The sequence below is a fragment of the Ailuropoda melanoleuca genome, chromosome 9 (assembly GCF_002007445.2).
Source record: "Ailuropoda melanoleuca isolate Jingjing chromosome 9, ASM200744v2, whole genome shotgun sequence".
Lineage (NCBI taxonomy): Eukaryota > Metazoa > Chordata > Mammalia > Carnivora > Ursidae > Ailuropoda > Ailuropoda melanoleuca.
Genome location: NC_048226.1, coordinates 22,061,672 through 22,067,232, shown reverse-complemented (window position 1 = coordinate 22,067,232; position 5,561 = coordinate 22,061,672). Strand labels below are relative to the sequence as shown.

Below are 5,561 nucleotides of genomic sequence, written 5' to 3'. Positions count from 1 at the left end.
TTAATAAGCTACTTTTAATTTTCCAAATCCACTGGAGATATATTACAATGCATATTTTGATGAGAATGTTTTTAATAGATGTATTTTAGAATGAAAAAAAAATTTTTCTAGCTGTAGTAATGTCTACAGAGAAAGCAGAACTTTTGAAACCTTTTATTTCAATCATTGTCACTATTTTGACAACCTTGTCACAGTAGTTGTTCTGTGAAGTGTCACTTGTCTAAAATCTTATTCCTTCCTCAAATGAGTCATCATCAAGTCAGGAGTCCTTTGTACTTTGCAAGTGACTTTATGTAATACAGGCTATCACTTTTTCAAATAAATTACATTTCATATTTCTGTAGCTCATCAGTTTTGCTTATCAATGTTGGTTTTTTTAATTTTTTTCACTTTGATTCTATCTTCTACAGCTGTGACAGCAGCAAATATGTTTTCACTTGACCTTGTGATAAAAGTACTAACCGGGGCGCCTGGGTGGCGCAGTCGTTAAGCGTCTGCCTTCGGCTCAGGGCGTGATCCCAGCGTTATGGGATCGAGCCCCACAACAGGCTCCTCCGATGAACCTGCTTCTTCTTCTCCCACTCCCCCTGCTTGTGTTCCCTCTCTCGATGGCTGTCTCTGTCTCTGTCAAATAAATAAATAAAATCTTAAAAAAAAAAGTACTAACCAATACGTAATGGTGACCCACCATTAAGGATCCTCTTTCAATCTGACACAGATATGGTAAATACTCGTTAAAGATATAATTAAGGATTTGCTTTCCCACCCACAGCATTAATTGGTCCATCAAGATACAGATTCATTGATCAAGTACTCAGCTAAAATCAACATATACAACATATTCTAGTCCCAAGGGTAATAACCATATATATTCAATTGACCCTGACTGACTTCTAGTGAAACTGGAACTGTAAGGCTGACATGTAGGAATCATTCAATACACTTTAGCTACTAATATCACTGTTGTCCATTCACATCAATCAACATACTATTACCTAATTTCTCCCAAATACATTGCTTTATTTTTTCTCTTTTTAATTTAAATTCATTTAGCCAAAATATAGAAAATCATTAGTTTCAGATATAGAGTTCAGTAATTCATCAGTTGCATATAACACCCAGTGCTCATCACACCATGTGCCCTCCTTAATTTCCATCACACAGTTACTCCATCCCCCCACCCACCTCCCTTCCAGCAACCCTCAGTTTCTTTCCCATTGTTAAGAGCCTCTCATGGTTTGTCTCCCTCTCTGATTTCTTCCCATTCCGTTTTTCCGCCCCTTCCCCTATGATCGTCTGTGTTGCTTCTTATATTCCTCCTATGAGTGAAACCATGTGATAATTATATTTCTCTGATTGACTTATTTTGCTCAGCATAATACCCTCCAGTTCCATCCACATCAATGTAAATGGTAAGGTTTCAGCCCTTCTGATGGCTGAGTAATATTCCATGGTATATGTATACCAAGTCTTCTTTATCCATTCTTCTGTTGAAGGACATCTCCGCTCTTTCCACAGTTTGGCTATTGTGGACATTACTGTTATAAACATTGGGATGCAGGTACCCCTTAAGATCACTGCATTTTCATCTTTGGGGTAAATATCTAGTAGTGCAATTGCTGGGTCATAGGATAGCTCTATTTTTAATGTCTTAAGGAACCTCCATACTGTTTTCCAGAGTGGCTGCACTAGTTTGCATTCCCATGAACAGTGTAGGAGGGTCCCCCTTTCTTCACATCCTCACCAACATTTATTGTTTCCTGACTTGTTAATTTTAGCCATTATGACAGGTATGAGGTGGTATCTCATTGTGGTTTTGGTTTGTATTTCCCTGATGCCGAGTGATGTTGAGCATTTTTTCATATGTCTGTTGGCCATTTGTATGTCCTCTTTGGAGAAATGTCTATTCATGTCTTCTACCCACTTCTTGACTAGATTATTTGTTTTGGGGTGTTGAGTTTGATAAATTCTTTATAGATCTTGGATACCAGCCCTTTATCTGATTTGTTACCAAACACATTACTTTAAAACTTGACAGACTGTTGGGTTAAGATAAGCTTTTGTTTTCTATCTTTGTTTTAGATACTATTTAAGATGGACTTCAGTTTAGCTATCCAGTTCCACAAACAATCTAGCATGAAGAATACACTGGGCCACATGCACAGATTTATTCTTAAAATTCCTTAACTTCAAAAATATCTCATTTTACACATCTGACGATCTTGGAGCTGTTCCAGGTACAAGAGTAGTGTTGCAGAGAAAAGCTTGTCATAAGGTCCTTACTCTCAGATAACTCTTGATCTGGCAAGCAAATACAGGTCAACTCTACAGGTAAGGTTTTTTTCATTCTTAAACTGCAAAATCTGGCATAGAACCTGGTTTGGTAACAGGTGCTCAAATAAGTCTGATGAATAGGTAATTAGCACTCAGAAGAGAGCTTGTTGGTGTGGCAACTACTGTGGGTGTATATATAGTGTGTGGTGTATCCCAGCTTTTCAAATGCTTCCAAGTTCTCAGAATCAGGGTTCTGGTATGAAGTGCACAATCTTGGGATACTGAACGCTCAGAGTTAGAGCGACTTGTAGACATTCACCTGGTAAAAGTGGCAGTGCTGGGGTGACACAGATCTACAAAATATAAGTCATCTGCAGATTCTAAATCATTCTCTTCCCACATAGAAAAAAGATAAGAAGCCTCTGTGTTTTTACATGGTTATGATTTTTCTTATGGGAAAGGCTGATAAACTATTTTTTTTTTACCATTGCATCAAGACAACAAAGCTGTTTCTATGTGACTTAGAATAGTAAGATGCAAAGAGAACCCAACAAAGCTGTTTCTATGTGACTTAGAATAGTAAGATGCAAAGAGAACCCAACCTGGGCAAAATGGAAAGCCGGCCAAAGAACTCCTCAGTGAGCACCATCAGGCCATCCAGGTAGGGTGGGTATGCAGTTTAGTGCACATCTTTAGGGGCACAAAACACATAGTAACTGTCATAGACTTGCACGTATTTTATAGCAATTCTCTGGCAGGTGGCAGTAGAGGGTCTTATTCTAACAAGAGCAATGCATTACGTCAGTATTCTGAAAGACTGGAGTAAGGTGTTTTGTAAAAGATGTGTCTTCCTTTTTTCTAATCCGGAGTGTTTTATGGGCTGATGATTATCTAGTGTCTAGTTTCTCTTTCATTTTAAGTTTTCTTTAAAATATTATATTCTTTCTTGAAAATGAAATCTATATTACTAAAAAAATCTATATTTTTTATTTATTTTTTTAAGATTTTATTTATTTGCAAAAGAGAAAGAGAGAGTGTGTGTGCACACAAGCAGGGGGAGGGGCAGAGGGAGAGAAACAAGCAGACTTCCCACTACGTGGGGAGCCCCAGGTGGGGCTTGATCCCAGGACCCCGAGATCATGACCCCAGCTGAAGTCAGACACTTAACCAACTGAGCCACCCAGGTGCCCCCCAAATAATCTATTTTTAATAATTAATTAGTTTTTCTTTTTAAAAATTTATTATGTTATGTTAGTGACCATACAGTACATCTTTAGTTTTTGATGTATTGTTCCATGATTCATTGTTTGCGTATAATACCCAGTGCTCCATGCAATACATGCCTTCCTTAATACCCATCGCCAGCCTATCCCATCACCCCAACCCCTTGCCCTCTGACACCCTCAGTTTATTTCCCAGAGTCTATAGTCTCTTGTGGTTCATTTGCCCCTCTGTTTACCCCCCCCCTTCATTCTTCCCTTCCTTCTTCTATGATCTCCCTGCTATTCCTTATGTTCCACAAATGAATGAAACCGTATGATAATTATCTTTCTCTGCTTGTTTCTCAAAGTTAATTACACACAGCTATGTAATTTTTCCCAATGTCATTGTCTAAGATCTTAGAGTTTAGAAAAATTGCAGTTGCAGTTACCAGCAACAGACTTCCATATATGGCACATACACAGAAAATGAAAAAGTAGGTTTCAAATATTATTTATATTGTGCACATATCTATATGAGTTATTGCTCTATACCCAAGACAATAATTTCCTTTACATGGCTTTTTTCAGTTTTTCCAGGTTATTATTAATATTTGATATTACTCAACTTTGTTTCTTCAAAGTAGAATGAGAATAATGTTTTTACAATCTCTTTTAAAAGTTAAAAAAAAGAATCTTTTTTTTTCATTTAAAACAAAAACAAAAAGAAATGGAGAGCCCATTATGCTTTGAAATTCCATCACGGGTAAATGGAAAGAACTTTGCAAGTATATGATAACCCCTAAAAGTTTTTACACATTGCATTCTCTTCTTTGTTCATTTTAGAGAGCCTGCTGCTCTCAAATGTCATTGCCAACCAGAAGGCAACATGAGAGATGTTTGAATTTCATGTATCTTGTGCAGTGTAGGCATTTAATTCATATTTATTAAATCCAGAGCTGTACTAAGTCTCCCAGGGATTTCACAAAGTAAAGCCAAAGAACATAAGCTTTGGGGTCAGGCAAGCTAAGGTTTAATTTCCAACTACTGTTTTGAATGTGGAACATTACTATCTTCATTGTCCTCATGGTGAGGTTCATGGTCCTCATTGGTGAAATGGGATGAATAAAACCTGCAGGACTGGGAGTAGTAATGGATATAAATTATGCAAGTGTTGAGCGCAGTATCTTGTACATGGTTTGTACTCAGTTAGCTGTAGCTAGAGATAGAAATGTGTGATGGTGAAGAGTTCAGACTGAGTGAAGGCCAAGCTCTACCTCTCTAGCCTGTGTGACCTATGACAGCTTTCAGAGCCTCATTTCCTCTCTGTAGAATAGCTGTTTGGGAGTTAATAGACACAATGCACAAAGGTCATTGCTGCTGCCCCCTGGTATTTCTGATCCTGCCTGCCAGGCACAGCTTGCTCCTCTTGACGCTAGGCCTGGCTGTGTGATTGTGCTTTAACCCATGACATCTGGTCATCTGTCACTTTTAGATGAATGCTTTGAGGTAGTATGTGATTTGATACGCTCTTCCCCGGCCTCCACCAAGCAGTAAAAATAACATAGATTTCGGTCCCTGCCCAGTCCAAAATGAACACAGAATATGACTGAGAAATAAGCCTTTGCTGCTTTCCATCACTGAAAATTATGATGATGTCTCATTATTACAGTATAACCTACCCCATCTTAACTGAAGCAGCATATCAAGTGCCTACACTAGTGCCTGACCCATAATCGGTGCTGAGTAAATGTTTATTATTGATAGCAGTAATAGTAATATCTGTATTTTGAAACAGCCCCAGCTCTACCTAGCTGTACCAGCCTAGATATAGGCTGGTAATGAGCTTCATGATTTTAAGATCTCCAGATACTCCTGGAGAAAGGAGTTTAGTATTTGGCATAAGAAAAGTACAAAAACCCTATTCAAACATCTGTTGACTGACCATGTAAGCATCTAACAGCGACTCATCTCCACACCTTAATTTCCTTATCCGTAAAATGATGGTGAATGGTAATGGTGGACATGGTTGGACAAGATGGACATAGAATGCAGTGCTGAAGTAGGGTCAGCACCTAACAATCCCTG

At 38.2% G+C, this 5,561-nt stretch overlaps 1 pseudogene; it reads left to right on the top strand.

The window, feature by feature from the left end:
• The first annotated feature begins 2,858 nt into the window (after positions 1-2,858).
• Positions 2,859-5,561, top strand: part of LOC117803859 — a 34,519-nt pseudogene continuing 31,816 nt past the window's right edge.